Here is a 26,093-nt window from a genome sequence, read left to right on the forward strand (position 1 = left end):
ACTAAGTTACATTCACAATGATGAGGAATACTGTTATCCTCAAATACAATTGGCATTAATAATGTGTTATTTACTTTGTAAAGGTGTTTAGACATTATTTACTCTGTTTTGTGTTAATGCTCATGTGTGAAGTTGATGTTTCGAAAGTTATTCTGATCTTTTATCTATGTACTCATGTCATAATTCCTGTAACACCGATGTATATGTTTATTTCTATTCTTTTGTAAAGCCCCTATTACTACAAATGTTATCTGTATTATTATGTTTTTGGTGATGTATTTTGTACCTTTGTAATTGTATTCTCATGTCATAAAATTGTAATTGACACCAGTTCATCTTATTATTAACTTGTAAGTTACATTTCATTGCATACGTTTCTGTTGGTCATAGTATATGGACAATATGTGAGAAGTAGGGACTGTTAGTGTTTGCACGTGTGTTGATAATTCAGCAAGGGACTGGATAACAGCATTGCTCGTTCTAAGGACAATTCCAAAAAACTTTGTGAGTGCACAAGTGGTGGTTATGGACTTGCTATATTAACTGCAAGACTCTTCACTGGTGATTGTGCACCTGCACAATCACAACAGATGGCTGCTGGTCATCTCTACCAGGACTACAGTGGGCCTGTCCACACTTTCTACAAGGACTGCAGTGGGTCTGCACCTCTGGTGGCCCACCAATACCGTAATCTCTACCAGGACTACAGTGGGTCTGCTCTGTGATGACCTACCTACCAATACTCTTCAAAATTTCGACTGACTCTGTTGTGGGTTTGCTCTGTTGTGGCCCATTATCTGTCAGCATGTCAAGAGTCAGCACTGTCTTTCCGTTGGAAGGACAACGCTACTTCTTCAAGACTGCATGGAAATGCACTATTTCCGTGTGCATTTTCTTTTACTGCTCAGACTTTGAGAAAAACACTGCTGTTCCACTGTTATGTACGATTAGGACTGTCTTTATGGACTGTGAGAAAATTTTAGCTTTTGACCAACATTGTATCAATAAGTGTGTGCATTTGATTTCTTTGTTATTGTAATTATGAAAAATTTTTTTCAAATCTGTATTGGCCACTGCCCAATCCAATTTGTAAAATTTTTTGTGGGGAGCATGGGGGCTATGTAAGTAGGCTGTTTAGGTTTTTTTATTGGTAACGCCACCTCTGTATGAAAATCACTGGCTGTGCTGTGGGCAGTCTGTGTCTGCTTTGCATTGTTGTAATACTCGCCATTGTATTGTTAGGCAGCTGGCTGCGAACAGCGCGTAGCGTTGCGCAGTTGGAGGCGAGCCGCCAGCAGTGGTGGATGTGGGGAGAGAGATGGCGGAGTTTTGTAATTTGTCATGAACTGCTATATTTATATATGATGATATCAAGGTACATACATTGTTTGTTCTCTATTAATATCTTTCATTTGCTAACTATCCCTATCAGTAGTTAGTGCCTTCCATAGTTTGAATCTTTTATTTAGCTGGCAGTAGTGGCGCTCGCTGTATTGCAGTAGCTTGAGCAGCGAAGATTTTTGTGAGGTAAGTGATTTGTGAAAGGTATAGTTTAATGTTAGTCAGGGCCATTCTTTAGTAGGGAATTTTGAAAGTCAGATTGCGTTGCGCTAAAAACATTGTGTGTCAATTTAAGCACAGTCTTGTATAAATTGTTCAAAGGGGACGTTTCAGTCTCTGCTCCATAGAGTGCAACGCTCCAAATGTAGCCCCTTATCAGTTTTTTCCTCAATGCCAAACTCAACTTGCTGGTCAGCAGAGTCCTCTTCTTGTAGAAAGCAGCTTTGGCCATGGCGATTCTTGCTCAGATTTCGTTGGTGCCTGTTTGAAGAGCTTCTATCCACTCCACACATAATTTTTTGTGGTGAATTTTAGAGGCATGAAGTGTAAATCTCATTTTAGATCATGAGACATTGCACAAGTGCTTATTTCATTTCCTGAAATTCCACAAGGAAGTTATGTGTGGGCTATTGTTCATTTTAGACTTTGGAGAGTTTTGAATTTTCCACTATTTTTAAACGTAGGTTAAAGCATATTTATGCTCTTTCCATTTTCCAACTTTCCTATCATAATAACTTAGGCCAAATGGAATGTGGTTGCAGGCCATCACAAATAACTTATTAGTGTTGCAAACAGAGCTGCTATTCCGCTGTTCATAATGGGCAGCCAAACCAATGCACGAGGTGTCCCTGCACCATTTCCCCAATGTGACGAGGCAGTTGGTAGCTGCGGTACTGGTCCCACCATGAGTCCTGCGAATGAGATTTGATGCTCAAGGCCTGATCATCAGTGGTGGCAGTGGTGGCAGTGGTGTGGGTGAGTTTACTACACTTAGCATGATGCAAGACATGGGGGCAGGGTGGGGACTCTCTCCAGTGTAATATTTGTTTCAATAAAGGTACAACTTGTCCCATCAAATCTCAGTGATGCTGTCAGCAGCACAAGTGGGTCTGCAACTGGATGAAGCAAATTGTTGAAGGATAGCACAAGTGGACTTAAGCTTAAGGCAAGTGGACTCTGACAAGAAACATCATAGTAGTGCAGAAAACCAATGATTTTTATCTTTCCTACCACTTGTACTTGGACAGGATTCTAAACTTAGTGTGAGTGAAATGCCCACTGTGAAAGCACCAGGGAGTTGGGACGCCTTACAGCCATGCAGCCTGCACTAGTATATTCAGATCTGACCTACTGGTTCACCAACTTAGAGTCTGACATCGTAGGACATCATCAGTATGATGAGGTACAACATAATGAATCTTTTTCTTGAATTCCGATGTCACAGGACTGCACAAGTATTCTTAGGAACCTCCCCATCTTGGAGTTTGACGTGAAGGGGCTGTGTCAGCATCCCCAGGTTGACTACCTTCGATATTTGAATTTCACAACAGAACAATGCTTTCTTTTTGATTTTTGGCAAATAAGATAATTTTCCATCTTGGATTTTTGAGTAGCCCACCAAATTACACTTAAAACAAGTGCCATACTGTCATAGTGATGTCAGAGTTTTAGGGAACAACCTTGGGTATTTTAAAGGTCCCACCAATTTTTGTATTTCCTGCTGTTTTATCCACAGACCAAATGGCTTACTGCAGAGGGGGTGCAGAAAATCTGGCAATGGTGCATGATCTCATAGGCATGAGGGGAAGGGGGAGGGTTGAATCTCCCGACAATGGAAACTCTATCAGAATATATCCAGTCCCACTAATTTCACGTTCATGAAAAACAACTTACGAACTATGTGTCTTCCCTTCATATTAACTCGAACGTAAACAGCAACAATGGAATTTCCCAATAATGTCAAAATACACTCCTGGAAATTGAAATAAGAACACCGTGAATTCATTGTCCCAGGAAGGGGAAACTTTATTGACACATTCCTGGGGTCAGATACATCACATGATCACACTCACAGAACCACAGGCACATAGACACAGGCAACAGAGCATGCACAATGTCGGCACTAGTACAGTGTATATCCACCTTTCGCAGCAATGCAGGCTGCTATTCTCCCATGGAGACGATCGTAGAGATGCTGGATGTAGTCCTGTGGAACGGCTTGCCATGCCATTTCCACCTGGCGCATCAGTTGGACCAGCGTTCGTGCTGGACGTGCAGACCGCGTGAGACGACGCTTCATCCAGTCCCAAACATGCTCAATGGGGGACAGATCCGGAGATCTTGCTGGCCAGGGTAGTTGACTTACACCTTCTAGAGCACGTTGGGTGGCACGGGATACATGCGGACGTGCATTGTCCTGTTGGAACAGCAAGTTCCCTTGCCGGTCTAGGATTGGTAGAACGATGGGTTCGATGACGGTTTGGATGTACCGTGCACTATTCAGTGTCCCCTCGACGATCACCAGTGGTGTACGGCCAGTGTATGAGATCGCTCCCCACACCATGATGCCGGGTGTTGGCCCTGTGTGCCTCGGTCGTATGCAGTCCTGATTGTGGCGCTCACCTGCACGGCGCCAAACACGCATACGACCATCATTGGCACCAAGGCAGAAGCGACTCTCATCGCTGAAGACGACACGTCTCCATTCGTCCCTCCATTCACGCCTGTCGCGACACCACTGGAGGCGGGCTGCACGATGTTGGGGCGTGAGCGGAAGACGGCCTAACGGTGTGCGGGACCGTAGCCCAGCTTCATGGAGACGGTTGCGAATGGTCCTCGCCGATACCCCAGGAGCAACAGTGTCCCTAATTTGCTGGGAAGTGGCGGTGCGGTCCCCTACGGCACTGCGTAGGATCCTACGGTCTTGACGTGCATCCGTGCGTCGCTGCGGTCCGGTCCCAGGTCGACGGGCACGTGCACCTTCCGCATACCACTGGCGACAACATCGATGTACTGTGGAGACCTCACGCCCCACGTGTTGAGCAATTCGGCGGTACGTCCACCCGGCCTCCCGCATGCCCACTATACGCCCTCGCTCAAAGTCCGTCAACTGCACATACGGTTCACGTCCACGCTGTCGCGGCATGCTACCAGTGTTAAAGACTGCGATGGAGCTCCGTATGCCACGGCAAACTGGCTGACACTGACGGTGGCGGTGCACAAATGCTGCGCAGCTAGCGCCATTCGACGGCCAACACTGCGGTTCCTGGTGTGTCCACTGTGCCGTGCGTGTGATCATTGCTTGTACAGCCCTCTCGCAGTGTCCGGAGCAAGTATGGTGGGTCTGACATGCCGGTGTCAATATGTTCTTATTTCCATTTCCAGGAGTGTATAAGTCACCTCTACAGTTAAACTTCTTCGAGTGTTATACCGACGTCACATGGTTATCTAAATAAGCGCCAAGTCATCCTCTGGGCAGTGCGCCCATGTGTTCACCGCTGCAGGTGTGATCCTTGTCTCTACCTGCGCTCCAGTGAAGACCTAATTGCTGAGCAACCCACCCTTACAGATGCTGCAGAAATCAATTCCAAAATGCCAGAATGGCACAGGCTGCTTTCTCCCTAGTGTTTGTAACGGGACATGCATGACGTAAGGCTGACGCATCGCTACATACCATTGGTAGCGCATCCATCAACGTTCTCAATGTCATACTGAAGCCACATGGCTATCTAAAATAAGAACCAAGTCGAACTCTCGGAAACTGTATAGTGTCGCAGAAATACTTAACGTGCGCTTTTGTAGGAGCTCTCTGTCATACAGAAAGCAGAGCAAATGCTCGACAAATGTGGAGGTGACTGCACACCTCCCGATCAGTGGATTTGGGCTAGGTGTTGGCAGCTGCGCTATATTTACAAACAATTATAGAACAAAGAAGGAGACGTTATGTCATGATCGGATGTATAGATCTGACATAAAATCGATAGAATTGCGAAAACTGACAGGGGAATAGGTATAAATTGACAGAATGTACACTGAATTGTTGGGAAATTGAGAAAATACTTGCGTATCTTGTGGTTCGCGCAGAACAATTTGTACATGGCAACAAGCACGTGGCAGCAAGAGGAATCCGAGAAACCGTCGACATGGAATTGAAGAGAATCAGGGAAGCAGTAAATTTTTCTCCGTCGAGGCAGTATTGTACTACACTCCTGGAAATTGAAATAAGAACACCGTCAATTCATTGTCCCAGGAAGGGGAAACTTTATTGACACATTCCTGGGGTCAGATACATCACATGATCACACTGACAGAACCACAGGCACATAGACACAGGCAACAGAGCATGCACAATGTCGGCACTAGTACAGTGTATATCCACCTTTCGCAGCAATGCAGGCTGCTATTCTCCCATGGAGACGATCGTAGAGATGCTGGATGTAGTCCTGTGGAACGGCTTGCCATGCCATTTCCACCTGGCGCCTCAGTTGGACCAGCGTTCGCGCTGGACGTGCAGACCGCGTGAGACGACGCTTCATCCAGTCCCAAACATGCTCAATGGGGGACAGATCCGGTGATCTTGCTGGCCAGGGTAGTTGACTTACACCTTTTAGAGCACGTTGGGTGGCACGGGATACATGCGGACGTGCATTGTCCTGTTGGAACAGCAAGTTCCCTTGCCGGTCTAGGAATGGTAGAACGATGGGTTCGATGACGGTTTGGATGTACCGTGCACTATTCAGTGTCCCCTCGACGATCACCAGTGGTGTACGGCCAGTGTAGGAGATCGCTCCCCACACCATGATGCCGGGTGTTGGCCCTGTGTGCCTCGGTCGTATGCAGTCCTGATTGTGGCGCTCACCTGCACGGCGCCAAACACGCATACGACCATCATTGGCACCAAGGCAGAAACGACTCTCATCGCTGAAGACGACACGCCTCCATTCGTCCCTCCATTCACGCCTGTCGCGACACCACTGGAGGCGGGCTGCACGATGTTGGGGCGTGAGCGGAAGACGGCCTAACGGTGTGCGGGACCGAAGCCCAGCTTCTTGGAGACGGTTGCGAATGGTCCTCGCCGATACCCCAGGAGCAACAGTGTCCCTAATTTGCTGGGAAGTGGCGGTGTGGTCCCCTACGGCACTGCGTAGGATCCTACGGTCTTGGCGTGCATCCGTGCGTCGCTGCGGTCCGGTCCCAGGTCGACGGGCACGTGCACCTTCCGCCGACCACTGGCAACAACATCGATGTACTGTGGAGACCTCACGCCCCACGTGTTGAGCAATTCGGCGGTACGTCCACCCGGCCTCCCGCATGCCCACTATACGCCCTCGCTCAAAGTCCGTCAACTGCACATACGGTTCACGTCCACGCTGTCGCGGCATGCTACCAGTGTTAAAGACTGCGATGGAGCTCCGTATGCCACGGCAAACTGGCTGACACTGACGGCGGCGGTGCACAAATGCTGCGCAGCTAGCGCCATTCGACGGTGAACACCGCGGTTCCTGGTGTGTCCGCTGTGCCGTGCGTGTGATCATTGCTTGTACAGCCCTCTCGCAGTGTCCGGAGCAAGTATGGTGGGTCTGACACACCGGTGTCAATGTGTTCTTTTTTCCATTTCCAGGAGTGTATATGGCTGTTGAGGTACCAGTGATACACATGAGTTGACTGCTGTATTTGACGATTTTCAGGAAGACGGAGAACCATCGACCTCTAAACTTACATCTGCATTAAAGGATAACAGAGAGTGGAAGGGGTAAGCGATTGAGATGGACCTGTAACGAGGTACGATTTAATGGTAGTCTGATGATGCATGCTAGAGAGGTAGAAGTTGCTGCAGGTCATTTTTTCCACTGTTCCTTCAGGATACGTCATTCGCATGACATAGCCTGTGTTCTGCTTGATACAGCTACGTGTTCTGCATGGGTTTTAAAGCACTGTCTACTTGCAATCGTTAACGGTAAGCCTGTCAGTCATCAGAGGACTTCCAGCTCATGTGTATTGAAACTTGACACATTCCCCCAAACGAAATATGATTTATGTGATGTACTCCATCCCCCTGTCGCATCTTGGGTGTAAAATCAAGACTTCAGCTTCATAACTAAGTTAGCGATGGGTGCTTGTGAGGCACTGCAGTCCTCATGTATACATTTACCTGACAGATGTGCTGTTTACAGAGTTAGTGGCGGAATGACATTTTATATAGGGCTGAGGTAGGCATAGTATAATTTCTGAACCGTGATCATATGTGTGCACTGGATGCTATGCATCTCTGGAAGCTATATTGTGCTCATATCACACAGAGCCTATGTTTTAAGGCAGTAGTTTTTTGTTTTATGGTTCGGTAACAAAGTTTATCGTAGAGAAACCAGGAAAATGGATGTATGTCCTGCACTTTACATGTATTTCTTACACTGGGAAATCACCCTCGCTACATTCCGTACGACTGATATGTCGGAAACACAAGCGTCCAACTTTATAGCCCATATTAAGTGCAGAACTTTGTAGCCTTAGGAGTGCGTCAGTTTATGTTCTCTCGTACCAGTACCTTCCAGGTACTAATCCTAGACTCTCGAATAATACTTTAAGATTGATAGCTTGTTTGATTTACGTAAAAATATCTCGAACTCCATCCACCTGAATCTCCATCGTGCATAACAATCACGTCTTTCTTGTTCTTCTGAACTGGCAGCTTTTACATCACGATACTTTCAAATCTGTTACTATACATCTATAAGAAGTGTTAACCTCCTCGACTTGGGCGCATGTGGAGAAATCTTGTGCTCTTGGATGGGAGAGGACTCGGTAAGCTCTATACACTCACGAGACGTGGAAGGTAGTAGTCTGCTTCAGGTCGGTTGCAGATTAAATCGGTAATGGTGCTGCAAGGCGGGTTGGTCAATAACAGTGTGAGGGGTCTTTCAGTCTCTAATTTCACCCTAAGACTGCGAGAATGCTCTGTGACTCCCATCAGCATAGAGATAGATCGTAAATTAAACACTATGCTTGAGGTGTTAGAAATATCTAGTGCCCTGTCTGATATACTTTGATTATGTATGTGTTCAAGAATTAACAACGAGTGGATATATTGCTTAGTCATCTATGCACATTCGCAATGATACTCGCAAAGTGGAGAAGGGGTGGTTTAGCTATGATACTGAAACTGAGAAACACACTGTCACATCATTGGTCGGTGTTGAAATTAGTGTAAACTTGTTAAAATATTTCACAACATCAACTGTGATATTATTTCAGTACATCGGTTGTGTCTTTTCCATTCCATCCATCCACTGGCACGCTGTTGATTATTGTATATTGACTAACTGACAGCGCTTGTTTGAATTGGAGAAGGAGTTTTGAGGAGGGGTGACACCTTCTGGGGATGGCTAGCACTGAAACAGTGATCGCGTAACAGACTGCAGTATGAGGAATCACTCGAAACACAATGCAGAGCCATCAGCTGTTTCGTCAATTTGACAGATGAGTTTAAATGTAGTTTGGAAACCTACGCCAACCCATAAAACTCTTACAATTTCCTTATGTTGTAAATGACTTTTACTTAAAATCATCCAGTGTGTGTGGTGTGTAACAATGTGATTTATACAGTGCGACGTCTAGAGGTAGCCCAATTGATCTTCCCTCCAAAATTCAAACTTCCCGCCGGGGGTGGGGTGGGAGGGCTTTTCAGTGGAGTGTGGCACATTCCACCCACCTTGGGTAACGGTACTCACGTCTCCTGCAGATGTCATGGCAGTCATGTTGAATGACATCAATCGTGTCACAATGTGACGTCTTGGGTAACTGTACTTTGGGCTGATGTCCTTGTTGTCTGCGTTAGGCCATGGATCAGAACGTCTTAGTGAATGATGTCCATCACGTCATCAGCTGATGTAACAGCAGTTATCATGAATGACGTCAATCGTCTTTGATAACTGTGGTGTCACCGCCAGACACCACACTTGCTAGGTGGTAGCTTTAAATCGGCCGCGGTCCATTAGTACATGTCGGACCCGCGTGTCGCCACTGTCAGGGATCGCAGACCGAGCGCCACCACAAGGCAGGTCTCGAGAGACGGACTAGCACTCGCCCCAGTTGTACGGACGACGTAGCTAGCGATTACACTGACGAAGCCTCGCTCCTTTGCCGAGGAGATAGTTAGAATAGCCTTCAGCTAAGTCAATGGCTACGACCTAGCAAGGCGCCATTAGTAACATTGCATGTATCTAAAGAGTCTCACTTGTATCGCCACAATCTCCAGATGTACCACAAGTATGGATTAAAGTTAAGTATTCCAGAAGCTACGTACTTTTCTTTAAAGCATTCATTACGTATCCTGTTTCAGACCTCACGCCATCCTGCTTTAGCTTAGCGCGTGCCTTTCGGCTTCCTCTCATTGTGTCTAGGCTCTCTTGTCTAGACACAACAATAACGGTACTTTGCGATGGTGTCCTTGTTGTCTGTGAGAGGCAGTGGATCAGAACGTCTTAACGTCAGTTTAGAACCTGACACTGACCTCGAAGTCATGACAGAAAAACGCAAAGTGTGACAGAGGAGAAAAAAAAAGTTTCAAACAACGAGACAGGGCCACAGGGGGCGTCTCTTGTGACTTACAGTATAGTCCATGGGATCCGATCATCCTCCTAGAGTACAGGTGATGGAACTTTAAACTGGACTGTGCAGTTGATGGATACCTGTATATTTAATAGGATCATAACATGTGTTCGATGCCTGCATGCATGGGTACTTGTTTCTGATATACTGGAGGAGGGAGATGTGGTAAAAATCTTATCTAGTTCTCTATCGGATGCAGTTAGTTGAGCCTCTGTAGTTCGTAATTTTTCTGTGATGGATGGTACAGAATAACGAAGATAGGATGCAGGGGAGACATATGTGAATGGACGTAGATCTGTAGTATGTAGTTTGGGGGTGCACCACGGTGCAGTAGCAAAAACCCTCTTCCTTCTCTCAGTTCCTGTTTTTATCAAATGGTCAAACCACAGTCCTGTCGCAGCTTAGCCTGTTTCTATACAGTATGCAGAAGGTGGTAGATATAGTCTCCTTCAACTTCTCCTCAATTCCGACTTACATTGGAAACATCACATGCGCAAAGCTGCAGGGATTGTAGTGCAGAGTCTGAGAGGGTGTTGCAGTATGCATAGAGACTACCTAAAACGAAGCTGGAATTTTACTGTAGCAGACAGGTTTGAGAAATGTGACTCGTTTCGAGAAATGTGAGTGTCAGAAATATAATTCAGTAGCAGCTGTAATCATTAAAAGATTTCTCCATAGGATCCAAAACAGGTGTGTGGCTGAACGGAGGGAATTCAGTCGGAATCCCAGACAGCATTTCAAGTGGATAGTGTGGCATTACAGATCTGAAAAGCTTGTGTACATTTCTTATGACCTCAATCATCTCACCATCTACTGTTTGTAATCCTTCTCAATTAACCATTGCCTATAGCCCAGTGGATATTTCACCGACCCTCTGACATTGCATCGAGACAGAATGCGTTACAAATAATGGAGAAACATCTAGCAATGGCGGCTTGAGGGAGTCGCAAATATCGGTTTCATAGCACGCTTCTTAGTCGAATCACTTTGAAAATTCAGCGATTTTATGACGTGGTTCCACCATGGACTATGTGTAACCGGACTCCTGGTATGATAATATACACTTCTATGATCACCGTCTCGGTATCTGTTGGAAAAACCACGTGATTCATACATAATGCTATACGTGGATTTATAAAGCCGATATAGCTTTTAACATGGATACTTGTGCGCACATGTAGAACCGAGACAGCTTGTGACATTAGCATACAGTAGTGTTTAGGATAGGGTGTTTTAACATCTGTATGTTTGTAAGACGATTAAACCTCTCTTACTGAGACACAGTGGTAGCACTCACAAGAATAACTTCTGAGACATGTCCACCCATAGTTGATTTTCGGTCAGTATTATTTCGTATCGCCAGCGATCAATTATTGACGAACTATTATACTTAGTAGTAGGGGATTATAAAGTATGTGTTAGTGTTCAGACATGTGCAAAGGAACGTATGGATTTGACATGGAATACCCTGACTGTAAAGGGAAGAGTATGTCAGGTCGTAAGAATGGTACAGATATTTCTATCTCTGGAGATACAACCATCAGCAGGGTGTATTTCCGATACTTCGCTTATTGTCGAATGCCATTCAATTGAGACAGCGATCGTAATGTTTAATTGTAAGTGCAGTGATAAAAAATGTATGTGACCTTTTTTCTAGGATGATTCCATGTACGTGTGCTTGGCATGCTGCGCCAGTGACGGATATGATTCACGTTTCCCATTAACGGTAAGAGCTGTCTGAATGTAGAGGCCTGATGGAGTGTAGGAATGTAGCTGACTTCACCGTGTAGTCTTCTAGATGGCTGAATAGTGAACTAATACTTCGTATATGTTGGACAGCATTCGTGATCGCGTGGAAATTTGAGAAGATTCAATGTGGATGTGTGTTTGTGCTGGGCCATTATTCCTGCTCATGTAAATTGTTCAGTTGACTACTTCTTCACATTTTGCGTCTTCATTTAGTTGAGAGAACATCGATTGTGGTGTATGCATCTAGCATACACTTTTGGGGTTCCCTAGACATGAGAAAAGCGTTAGTTGACTCTGTAAATTACAGGGATGATTTGGAATCTGTTACATCACCGACATCAGTATTAGCAAGTGGAAATATCAGTTTACTCTATTTTTCTTTTGTTGAGAAGACAAGATCACGTATTTCGAGAGGAATTTCTCAAGTATGAAGGGGATGCCACAGCTTCATGCCCTGAACGGGCACCTGTGCATGGCTTGGCAGCTGCCAGTGCATCCTGACTTCTGGGAGCATGTGCGGTAGCCTGCTGTGTGGTCCAGTGGACAGAGGGTTGCGGGCAGTGCCGTTGCTCATTGTTTGCATTTCTGTTGCATTATTTTTCGGGTTAGTCTGTAGCCTATGCTATGCATTATTTGTACAGTTTACGAGTTTATTTCGTGTCTGCACACCAGTGTACTGTAGTATTTAGGAGGAGTTTGCATGTCTGTGTGCTGTGTACTGAAATTATTTCCATAATTTAGGAGTTGTTTGCATGTCTGCAGAGCACTATTTGAGTAATTTATGAGTAGTTTACAGGTCTGTAGGCTGTCTGGTGTGAGCCCAACCATGTCAGAGCATGTGTTCTGTAACAGTGTGATAAATATACTATCTAAATTGCATCCCTGAAGAAATTGTTCAAAAATAAATAAATTGCGCTCCTTCCTCTTTCCATCAGCCCAGCGCAGGCTGAGTTATTTTCCGCTCCAGACAGCCATCATGGGTTACATCACAGAATGGACGACAGTGCACTCTGGTGGCGATACTGTCTACTAGGTCAGTTGGACTCTGGACCCCATGTCGACCGCACTGTTTCTCTCCACTTGCCCCTGCCATCTTGGATTATGTCACAGAACCGACAACAGTGGCCTCCAGTGGTGGTACTGTGTAGTAGGTCAGTTGGACTCTGGACCCAAAGGCGACCACACTGTTTCCCACAATTTTCGCCCACCCCAGACTGTCATCTTGGATTACGTCACAGAACAAATGACATTGCCCTCTGATGGCAGTTCTGTGTACTATGTCAGTTTGACTCGAGACCCCATGACGACTACAGTTGATGGTATACTGCCACTAATTGTTTAAATAAATAGTACCTGCAAAATAAAGACTTATGTCCAACACAGGTTGTGTCCTCTTCCCACCATTTCCTAGAACAAGGTGGCAGTCAGATGACTTAGGTTAGTGGAGGCAGCCCAAGTGACCTTTCTTCACACCATTTTCTAGGCTTAGCAGAAGTGTGTTGCAGTGTCGTGATCCAATTTGAACTTCCCACCATTTTCTGGGGAAGGGGAGAGGAGGGTGGGTAAGGTTAGTGGAGGTAGCCCAAATGATGTGTTCCCAAAAAAATCCGCCATCTTGGATGACGTCATCGCCACTATCTTCAATGATGTCATGTGGTGTTGTCAAGCCTACAGGCTGCCATCTTGGATGATGTCTTTACCACAATCTTGGATACATCTTTCAACAATGGAGATTGGTGTTGTTCTCCCCTAGCTCCCCTACTGGTGTGGTCATATTCATGTCCAAATGTGACAGCTCCATCTCGATAACTTGTCGAAGAACCACGTCGATCTATCTAAATCTACATCATATTCTGAAAGCCACTTATTGGTGTGTGGCGAAGGGTACTTTAGGTACCACTATCTGATCCCTCCTACCCTGTTCCACATGCGATTAGTGCGTGGGAAGAAAGATAGTCTGTATTCCTCTGTATGCATATATATATATATATATATATATATATATATATATATATATCTATATAGTTAACAGCAACAGTCCTGTCACACTCCCCTATGGTACTCCGGATATTACCTTCACATCTATCGATTTAGTTCCGTTAAGAGCGACGTGTTTTGTCTTGAACCCAATCGCAGGTCTCCTCCGATACTCCGTAAGCTCGTATTTTTTTCATTAAATGTCAATGCGGGACGGTGTCAAATGCCTTAACTGAAATCAAGGAACACGGCACAACCTGAACGCCGTTGTCCGCTGCGCTATGGGTCTCGTGGAGGAACTGAGGGTGCTGTTTCGCAGGATGTTTGCGGAACCATGTTGATTTTTATAGAGGAGATGTTCATTTTCCAAGAAAGTCATAATTATTGAGCATAAAACATGCTCCATAATTCTACAACAGGTTAACGTCGACGATATTGGTATATAATTGTGTGGATCTGTCTTACTCCCTTTCTTAAAAACGGGAACGATCTGCGCTTTTTTCCAGTCGTTAGGTACCTTTCGTTGCTCAAGCGATCTACGATAAATTACTGCTAGAAGGGGAGAAAGTTCTTTCGCATAACTTTTATATAGTCTAATAGATATTTCCTCTGGTCCTGAAGCCTTTCCACTACTAAGCGATTGTAGCTGCTTTTCAATTCCGCGATCGGTTGTCTCAGTATCTGCCGTTTCGACGTTTCGTACGACGATTGAAAGAAGGGACAGTGTAAGGATCTTCCGCGGTGAAACCACATCGGAAGACCAAATTAAGTACGTTGGCCTTCTCTCTGTTGTCTTCCGTTTTGGTGGCGGTGTGGTCGCTGAGAGAATGAATAAATGATTTTGACCCACTTACTGATTTTACATACGACCAAGATCTCTTAGGGTTTTTACTCAGGTCGGTTGACAACGCCTTACTTTCAGAATCATTGAACGCTTCTCACATTGCTCTCCCTACGCCTCGTTCAGCTTTAGTTTGTCAGCTAGGGTTTTACTTCTCTTGAACCTAAGACGAAATATTCTTTGTTTAGTCGCGCTTTTCTAACACGGCTATTAAACTATGGTGGATCTTTCCCATCCCTTAGAGCCTCACTCGGAAAATACTGAACGATGCCTTTGACTTTTCTCCATATCTTAGTCCTCATCACCGAATATTTGATGCTGTCATCCCTGCTGAGCAAATATATCTTCCTACCTTTCTTAACATTCCTTGTGTGACTCGTCGTCACTGATGTTGTCACAGCCTTATGATCACTGATACCTTCCTTTAACTGATTCGATAAGTTCCGGTCTGTTTGTTGTCACGAAGTCTAAGACCTTACCCTCACGAGTTGGTTCTCTAAATATCTGCTCAAGGTAATTTTCGGACAAGACATCCAGAAAAATGCCACAGAATATCTTGTCTCTGGCACCAGTTTTGATGGCATAACACTCCCAGTCTATACCTGGTAAGTTGAAGTCACCCCTTTTACAACATTATGATCAGGAAAATTACTAATGGTATTCTGCCAGTTCTGTCTCAAGCGCTCTACAGCTACAGATCCTGACGCAGGTAGTCTATAAAAGCATCCGATCACCATTTCTGACCGTTCCTTAATACTCAGTTCCACCCAAATTAATTCACATTCGGAATCCGTGATAACATCGCTACATTTTAACGAATTTTTTACTGCAATAAACACGCCGCCACCATTGGCGACTAACCTGTCATTAAGATAAACATTCCGGTCTCAACTTAGGGTTTCGCTGTCATTGACGTCTAGCTACAACCAGCTTTCTGTTCGGAATACTATCTGTGCATTATAACCTCCAGTAAGCGATACTAATTCTGGGACCTTTCCTTGGAAGCTCCTGCAGTTTACTAAAATAATATTAATCTTTTCTATCTCTGATCTACGAGGACCAAGATTCTCTGAGGTCGCTGTGGCTGATTTAACAGGCAAATCGTGTTTGCTCCCAAGGGAGGCGTCCTCTAACCTAAAAAATTCCCCTGTGCACGCCACACGTACTCCGCTACCCTAGTAGCCGCTTCCTGCGTGTAGTTCACGCCTGATGTATTAAGGGGAACCCTATAACTCTGCATCCGATAGCGGAAGTCGAGAAATTCGCATCTGATACCGTCCCAAAGCCGGCTGAGCTTATGGTTTAGATGTTCCACTCTTCTCCAAACAAGAGGTTCGATGCTACAAATAGGCAGCTTAGCCTGCACCCTGCGTGCGTTCCTAGTTGCCTTCAACAAATCAGCCAGCCGCCGAATGGCCTCAGAACTTAAGCGGCAGGCGTCGTTCGTGCCGACATGTGCCACTACATGCAGCCGGTTGCACCCAGTGCGCTCGGTAGCCGCCGGCCGGGCCTCCCACATATCACGGATGAGACCTCCTGGCAGACATACAGAATGCACACTCGAATTCTTTCCAGCCTTGCCTGCTATCTCCGTGAGGGCTCCATCACCCGGCTAACGTTGGAGCTCCCAATGACAAGGATACCCACCCTCTGTACTTGTCCGGACTGGGCAGGTAAATCTATCGCTGGCCCAACATTAGAGGCATCCCGTGCTGGCTCTGAGTTATCATAAACACTGGGACGCACCTCGTACCTGTTGCGTAGGGAGCCAGCCGCACGGCCTGCTCCCTCTTTCGCCTTCCACCAAGTGACACGCTAACCCACCACTGATGGACGGACCTGTCAGATGTTGCATATCAGAAGCCGCAGCGGCATCCGGGTCAGCAGGGGATTCCAGTGGCATCAAAGGAGTCGCTGGTCTCGTCACTGGCGCCCCGACGTCACCGCAACTTCGAGCATTTTAGCTAGAAGCTTTTTGACAGTAGCCAACGCAGCTTCTACCTGTTTACGGACGGCAGCCAACTCTCCTTGTGTCCACTCACAACAAGCACAATCCGTAGCCATATTGTACTGTGTATAAAATAGGTATAAGGTCTCAAATACTGCTACTGAGTTTGAAACATACCAAAGGAGAATAAAGGAACACTAAAAGTTGGTGTCCAGATTTCTCACTGCACTCTGAGACCGCAAGCTATTAAACAGAAATAAATTTCTCCACACCGAAAATTTACACTAGGAAGTCGCCCTACACAGGGATATTCACGAGACTTACGCAACAACAAAATCTACGATTAATCTTCTAACCACTAGTCTACACAGCAAAATACACACGTGGAGTTCACTTCTTTGTAAAAGCACGTGAACAAAAAACAAAGACTAACTTAATTTATAGTTTATCACACAAATGCTGTTCCTGCTCTTCTGCGTGTCCTCTCGACTCGGCAGCTGCCGCTACCCCTATCTTACTACGCTGACCCCATAAAACCGACTGGCAGTTGTGCAATACTTCATTCATTTGACGCATGGCCGTTGTGGTGAATGGGCTCTTTTAAGGCAATGACTGATGTTTGTCTAGTGGAAAAGTTCAAATCGACTGAAATGTGATCAAACCGTTAGTACTTCAGTTTATCTTATAAATCCTCTGGACTAGCATATGTTATCACAAATGCGAGATCGACAGCAAGCGCTAAATCTATTCCAAATCGATTGGCTGAGATGAGCTATGCTTGGTTCGTCATAACCAAAATCCTAATTTCTGTAGGCTAGTTCTACTTCACCCCAACATACATCTTGCAACTACAATTATTTTTTTTTTTTTTTTTGAGGTTGTCTGTCACTTTCTACATTGATTTTCTTACTTACACTCGTTTAATCAGTTTTCTTCCTGTGGTTCAAATTTTCATTTTTGGTTTTTCTTCCAGATATAAATTCCCACCTTCAGTAACATCTATTGTAAGTTAGAACAACTCTTATTCGCAGTGACATATTAGGTTTCATAGGATATAGCTTCTGTCAACTATATATCCAAAGCCTGGTTTCAGCCTGCTGCTCATCTTCTGATTCAATTGATGTATTTGAATCGAATCATTGATCTGAATATACCACAATTTTGCTAATGAGTTTCACTGGAAAAATGATATGTACATTTCTTCAATGGATTTTAAACTGGAAGAGATTATAAGATAACAGTGTTAAATATCAGGTTTATTTCAGTGTCTTTTCACATGACAACATCTGAAAGAGAATAGTGTTATACTTGGCCTCTTATAATATATCAATGTGTTTAATTTTCGAAAAAACAGAATAAAGAAGCAAGCAAAATGAATTTTATATGATTATTTAAAAATTTTGTATTTGAATACTAGCTTTGTATCCATGGGTTCCCCCTTGTATGCATATGTCACCTACATTTCACACATCTCCTCCTCCCCCTCTTTCCTTCCATTTCCTCCTGCCACCTGTCACTATCCTTTTCCTTTGCCCCCTCCTCTGTGTTCATCTCCCAATCCTCACTCTCTATTCTCGCTATTTATTTGCCTATCAACTCCTATACCCTCTCGGTGAATCTCCTTCTCTCTTCTCTCTGTGTCAGTTTCTTCCTCCTTCCTCTCTATGTCCTCCTCGCCCTGTCTCTGTAACCCCATCCTTCCCCTGTTACTGTTCATGCCAGTAATGCATCCCAGTTCCACCCACACAAAAAGCCAGTCCTGCCAGGCAACCTAGATGTCTGTAATTACTGAAGTTTTCCTCCTTCACCTTAATCCCTACTGAACACGCTGAAGATAAATATCAAGTTAATATTGCATTGTCATCCAGTTATGATCTGTGTTTCAAATATCATGTCTCTAGTTCATCACTAAGTTACTTTAAAATCAGTTGTAAAATGTGTAAACAACCGACAGACAGAGAAGACAGGGAGCTAATAAAAACGTCACAGGAGTGAACAAATTCGATGGACAATACTGAGGGATAGCTTGTCTATATGCGTGCCCATAGGAACGCACTCTGCTACTACATATGGTGTGTATTATGAACTGGGACTAGGAGAGACGTATTACCCATAGGGATGCGTCGTTTTTCTGCATGTCTTGTAGAGTTTGTACAGTTGTGCTCTGAATCCCCAGAGACACTTACGAATAATCCTGTATGACCACAGGAGTTGTGTATGAGTATTTGAGAATCTGCCTTTTGTACACAAAACAAAACGTAGGCAGGTGTCAGGGTCATAGTACTCACCTTACAGCTCTAATGTCCATGGTGTGTTTCTATCGTATTTTGGTTTCTCGTTGACTTTTCGACAGAGATCGGCCGCAGGCAGGGATGCAGCAGTGCCAGCTTCCCCCAGCGGTCTGCCCAGCCGCCTCCTGGAGCGTGTGTTGGGGGGGAGCCGGTGGGGCGGTAATCGGCTTGTCGCTCTGGGACTGTCTGAGCCGTTGCCGGTGCACTCTTATCGACGGTAGCCTCGTGGGACGGCAGAGAAGTGGAGAAGTCGACTACTGTGTGCCGCTCTGCTTCTGCTACCAGCGCCGGCGGTGACGTGAAACGCCGATACACACTTGGCGAGAGTACGTCATACCGTGCAGGCAGGGCGACAGTCAACCTACACCTAAAGCCTTCTACAGTTTGTTCCATGTCGATAGAAAAAAGATATGGGATTCTTTTGTTCACATGTGGCGTAGCAATGCAAGCAGTACCGACTATCTGGCCCTTACGTAAGCAGCTATTCGGCTTGCCATTGATTGATAGAGTTGTTGAATCTACTTCCAGTCGATTCCTAATCGATTTCATACCTCATTTATTCACTTATTTATGTAAGGGAATAGGGGTCAGGGATTTTCTCTGCCTCGTGATGGCTGGGTGTTGTGTGCTGTCCTTAGGTTAGTTAGGTTTAAGTAGTTCTAAGTTCTAGGAGACTGATGACCATAGATGTTAGGTCCCATAGTGCTCAGAGCCATTTGAACCATGTAAGGGAATAGAGAGGTGCATCTGAAGTTGGCTTGATAACAGAAGCAAGAGTTACGGAGAATGAAGACTTTTTCATTCAATTTGTCGGCCTAGAGGAAGTTCTCAACAATGCAGTATGGCGCAAGATGTTCGAAATCCTCAGGAAAATAAGTGTAACATTTGTGGTTCAAATGGCTCTGAGCACTGTGGGACTTAACATCTGAGGTCATTAGTCCCCTAGAACTTAGAACTACTTAAACCTAACTAACCTAAGGACATCACACACATCCATTCCCAAGGCAGGATTCGAACCTGCGACCATAGCGGTCGCGCCGTTCCAGACTGTAGCGCCTACAACCGCTCGGCCACCCCTTAATGTTTATGGAAAGACAGGTTATATGCGATAAGTGTAAGATCCAAGAGGTGAAATGGAAATGGGAGATCAAGTACGAAGTGCACGGATAAGAAAGGATATCAAAAGAGGATACTGTCAATCGCTGTAGTTTTCTATCTATATTTAGAAGAAATACTCTTTTTGCTTACATTTTAAGTGTCCAGGTGTGAGAATGAAATTCAGTCTGAAAGGATATCAGTGAAAACATTTGCTGATAACAATGCTATCATCAGCGAAAGTGAGAAAGCATTGGAAGACCTATTGAGTGGATTGGTCTAATGATTGCTCACTACAGATTCGGAGTAAACCAAAAAAACACGGAAGTTATGAGAAACACAATAAGTTAGATTAACGATAAATTTAAGATCATATGTGGTGATTATGAAGCAGATAAAGTGATTTGATTTTGCTATGTAGAAAGCGAAGTAACACATTATGAACAAAAATAAGGAGGATGTACTAATACAGAAAAAGACGGCATTTCCTGATTAAAGAAGTCTACTGGTATCAAACAATGGACTTACGTTGATGAATCAGTTTCTGAGAATGTACTTGTGAAGCACAGCATTGTATGTAAGGGAATAATGGACTGTGGGAAAAGCAGAAAATAACAGAATTTACGTATTTTCATATGTAACCCTACACTAAGAAGTTGCAACTTAGATCGACTGATAAGAAACGATGTGGTTATCTGTAGAATCCGTATGGAGTGGATCATGTGGAAAACACTGAAAAGGGGAATGGACTGGATGACAGAAAATTTGCTGTCATATCAAGGAATAACATTTACGGCACATGAATGGGCCATGGCGTACAAAAACTATAGGGGAGAACAGAGAATGGAATATACCTGGCAAATAACTGACAACGTTGGGTGCTCCTGCTACTCTGAGACGAAGAGTTCGTCAGAAGGCTGATTACCACATAATAAGGTTAATTTAATCAATGGAAGAGCAGCAGAAATGGGTCGGGACTTTGCTTACCACGAGACACAATATATAGCATTTGTGGGGAAACGTCACCTAAGACAGATTGAAAATTCCAGTTCTGATACGGCAGGGAGCGTAGGTGTCAGAGAGTGGATGATACTGGTAGTTTACTGGACACATTTCAATTCATCTTTTACTATTACAAGAAGTAATCTAAACATTGCAAATAATCATAACAGCGACTTCATTCTGGATGGACACAGAAGTTTGATCTCAGAGTACATTTTATCACATTTGGTCATAATTCCAGAAATGTAAATAACACAGCTTAAGGTGGAAGTATACTTAATGACACTTAACTATAAAAAATGAATAGATTGCCTTACAATTGGAAACCAAATATGTATGGCTGTAATGTCGCATAGACATATACCAAACACGCATACTGTTAAGACACCATGACTCACTAAAGGTGATGATAAACTTGCATGGCAGTGATCTATATTAAAATTCATAGCAAATATTCACATTTACACTTATTGCAACTTTACAACCAGCGACATTTTCTGTTTCTGAATCGTGAAAGGCATTTAGAAGCAATCAACAATTTCTTTAAAATGAATGTTCACGCAATGTAGGAAATGCATATTTGGCCATTAGCCTTTTTTTAAACCCAAATATAATTTTATACATTACTTGAGGGCTGTTGATAGTCATCTTCCAAAAATGTTTAAAATTTTCATGTAAAATTTTTACAGAGTCAAAACATACATAACCCATGTACTTCTGTTAGAGTAACCTTAGTGCAACTGGAGCGCTAAATTTTTCAGTATCAGGTGTTGACTCATTTACAAAAGGAAAAGAAACCCTTTAAAGTAAATATCGAACACTAAACTGCAAAAGGAGAACATACAAGACATTTTCATCAAACAGCTTGACACAGATCGGTCTTCATACAGCCTTGGCGCACCTGGCGCACTAAATCTTACAGAACCGAACATTAGCAACCTGATATCTATATTTCAGAGACAACCCCTTCACTTCCAGTGCAATAAGTGTTTTACGACATTGGAATGGTAGGAAGCTTCACAAATTAAGCCCTAAAAAAAAACACGACTCTTCTTTGTAGAATGCAAAACATGTAGTCACCTAAAAAGGTACATAAACTACAAACAAAACTAAACACTAACTTGAACGACAGGGGCAAGCAAGAAAAGAAATTCCACTTTTGAAAACAGGCTGCCAGTCACCTGTACGAAAGCTCTAGACACTGAGATATACAGTTTCATGAGAACACTAGATCACGAGCAGGCAAGACTAACACAACTCAATGAAGTAGACAAACAAGACACCAAAGAAACTGGAAAAATAAATAAATAAAAGTAAAAAATAAATTCAGTACGAACCACAAAAGGGAGACAACAAACGTCGCTCACACACATGATCGACCTCTTCTTGCTGCAGCTGAGCACCACGCCAAACTGATGACATCACTTTAGCATTCACACCAACAGGGACGTGACAGGAGTAGCATGTACCCAGACGTCATACCCCGCTCACACCAGAAAGAACGTGTCAAGCGGACATATTACACCCATTGCCAGTTAGTCTGCAAAATCCGTCCTGGCGTCGTAACTGGAACACGACACCGAAGTAACGACAAGCATGCAGCATGCATTCAATGAAAGTTATTCCACAACATCCGTGTGGGTGTAACAGTGCTTGCACGTCACGCAGAAGTGGCAGATAATGATCAGCTTGCATTCGGCGGGCACCACTCAGGGCTGCCCTCATCCTTTACGGTCACGGCCTCAATCCCAGTACACATGTTGACTGCTGCCAACGCTGCTGCACTTGTGCCTCAGCCACAGGTAGAACATCCCTCAGTGCATTCGCAGCAAGGCTCTCTGATATCGATACCCAGAGACGCTCTGGCTCAGTCCACATACGCTATGAACAGTCGACAGCACTCCTCAGACTGTGCTTGGGAAAATGTTAAAGATGCTAAGTGGTTTATTGGTGCATCTACACTGTCTCATCAAATGTATCCAGGCTCATATACGTAACGCGATATTGGGCCCTGGATGTTGTGAGAGGCGGTCCTGTCCGTGTAATAGGAGGCGAGAAGAAAGTTCCTGACGGATTAAAACTGTGTGCCGGACCGAGACTCGAACTCGGGACCTTCGCACTTCATGAGCAAGTTCTCTACCAACTGAGCAACCCAAGCACGACTCACGACCCGTCCTCACAGCTGCAATTCTGCCAGTACCTCGTCCCCTACCTTCCAAATTTCACAGAAGCTCTTCTGCGAACCTTGTAGAACTAACGCTCCTGGAAGAAAGGATATTGCGGAGATATGGCTTAGCCACAGCCTGGAGGATGTTTCCTGAATGAGGTAAGATGTTTCGTATTGATGGTAGAAAAGCTACAGCAGAATGGGTTGGCAGGAGAGGCTGCCTGCAGACTAGCCGCTGGATGTCATTGAGTAACAAATGCATTGGGAACCACTCAACCCTCCTAAAGCTAACCAAGTCGATTGTTGTTGGTGTGATTGAGAAGCGGAAACGCGCAGGAACAACCATAGATAGGCCATGGCCAGACAGACATCATATAATGATGGACTGGGACCATCGAGTGTTGCTTAGGGCCATTTAAAACATGGCTGGGAGCTAAAAAGAACAGGATACAATGGTCGGGAAGCTTGTCATAAGCGACACATTCCTGCTGCCAATGACAAGAGATGTTTGCGGCGTAGAGAGCGACGCTATTGGAGAGTGGATGACTAGAAACGAGTCATTTGGAGTGATTAATCACCTCTATGCGACATTCCAATGGTAAGTTTCTGGGTTTGTGACTGCCTGGAGAACGTTACCTGCCACCATGCGTAGAAGCAACAGTGGTACAGAGAGGTCGTAGTGTAGCAGTGTAGGGGAGATTATCGTGGTAAGGGTGTGCTCTCCAAATTGTGGTTAAGATAACGCTGCATGTGGAATGGTTTGTATACATGTATCACCATTGAGTACTGTGAGCAGTGGCTGACTAGTTCAGAGACGATAATTGTTTGTGTCAACATTACAGCACAATCTACCACAAAGCACCATCTTTAAGGCAACGGTTTGAAGCCAATAATATTTCTGAAATATACTGGCCTGCCAAGAGTCCTGAACTGAACATAATCGAACATTATAGGGACGTGTTAGAACGCCAATTACGCTCCAGACTCCAGCGTCCCACATCACTCCACCTTCTCTGGTTTCCTCTTGAGGAACTATGGGCTGCCTTTTCTCCACATCTCCACACACATTCAGATACCTGATTGAAAATATCCCCAGCAGAACTTCAAGCCATTATAAAAGTGAAGGTCGAAAACACACAATATTTATGTTCACTGATAGGTATCTGAATACTTATGATCAGATAGTGTATATGAATACTGTGTGGCAGCAGCAGGAGCAGCAGATATTCACAATGTTGAAAATGTACCCCCACATGGCGTTTCAAAATAACTATTAGTGCATTGATGAAATGTGACACCATTCACACTTGAACTGCTTAAACTTTCTACACTCAGTATATCTGTCCATGGATAAACAGTAGGCCCAGGAACTGAGCGTGACTCACCTTGATATCTCCCTGATATTATCCATGGCTATGATGACGTCGTGTAGAGTGTATCAGAAAGGGGCTAACACAGTCTGTTGCTGCACATTTTCTACCACAGAGCTATTAATGCACTAATAGTTTGTTGTAATTTGGGACATCACTCTTCTTGCTTGATGCGGGAAGATACGACTCCCGCCCCTGCACAATGACATCAAGTCGGAATACTGATCACACCTCCAGACTTTCCCCATTAATTGTGGGATACATCCAAATGCCTGCCAACACCTACAGTTTATACCCCTATGACTCCATCTACTAATACAGATTTTAATCCGAGTACTTGTCCTATCATCCTGCACCTTATTCTCGTCAGTTGTTTGCCCATTTACCTTTCCTCACCTATTCTGTACAGGAGCTCCACTTTTCATATCATTCCACTTAACTTTCTACATCCAGCAATAGAGCAACATCTCAGGCCTTTCAATAGTTTTCTATTTATCCCACAGTCCATATTTCATCTCCACACCGCACTGTACTCTAGTGGTACACTGAAGTGCCAAATCTATAGATGGCGGTAGTAGCGTGTACACAAGGTATAAAAGAGCATTGCATTAGCAGAGCTGACATTTGTAAGTATGTGATCCGCGTGAAAATATTTTCGTCGTTATTATGGCCGTCTACGAGAATTAACAGATTTAGAAAATGGAACGATAGTTGGAGCTAGAAGCATGGACATACCATTTCGGAAATCGTTAAGGAATTAAACATTGCGAGAGCCGTATTGTCAAAAGCGTACCGAAAGTATTAAATTTCGAATTTTAGGCATTTCCTCTCACCACGCACAACGCAGTGGCCGACGGCCTTCACTTAACGAGCGAGAGCAGTGGGGTTTGCGTATAGTTGTCGGTGCTAACAGACGAGCAACCTATCGTGATATAGACGTAGAGATCAACGTGGGACACACCAGGAAGGACAGTGCGGCAAAATATGGCGTTAATTGGCTACGGCAGCAGACGACAGACGTGATTACTTTTTCTAACAGAATGACATCGCATGCAGCACCTCTCCTCGTCTCGTGGTCATATTGGCTGGACTCTTGACGACTGGATGAGTGTAGTCTAGCCAAATGAGTCCTATTTCGCTTGATAAGAACTGATGGTAGGGTTCGAGTGCGGCGCAGGCTCCACGAAGCTATAGATCCAAGTTGTCAACAAGGCACTTTGCAGGCTGGTGACATCTCCTTAATGGTGTGGGCTATGTTCACATGGAATGGACTGGATCCTCTGGTCCAACTGAACCTATCATGGACTCGAAATGGTTATGTTCGGGTACTTGCAGGCCATATGCAGCCATTTATGGACTTCATATCGCCAAACAAAGAAGGACTTTTGATGCATGATAATATGCAACGTCACCGCTTTGAAGGACGTTGTAGACAGAGCAAATGATATGGAAAATGATTTGCCCGGCGTGAATCCCATCGAAGATTTGTAGGACTTGTTCGAGAGCTTAGTCCGTACACAAAATCCTGCACCGGCAACACTTTCGCAATTATGGTCGGTTATACAGACAGAATTGCTCAGTATTTCTACAGGAGACTTTCGGCATGTTGAGTCGATGTCAAGTAGAACTGCCACATTTCGCACGGAAAAAGGAGGTCCGACTCGATATAAGGAAATATCTCATGGCTTTCGTCACCTCAGTGATC

This window comes from Schistocerca serialis, chromosome 8, assembly GCF_023864345.2.
Source record: "Schistocerca serialis cubense isolate TAMUIC-IGC-003099 chromosome 8, iqSchSeri2.2, whole genome shotgun sequence".
NCBI classification, from domain to species: Eukaryota; Metazoa; Arthropoda; class Insecta; order Orthoptera; family Acrididae; genus Schistocerca; species Schistocerca serialis.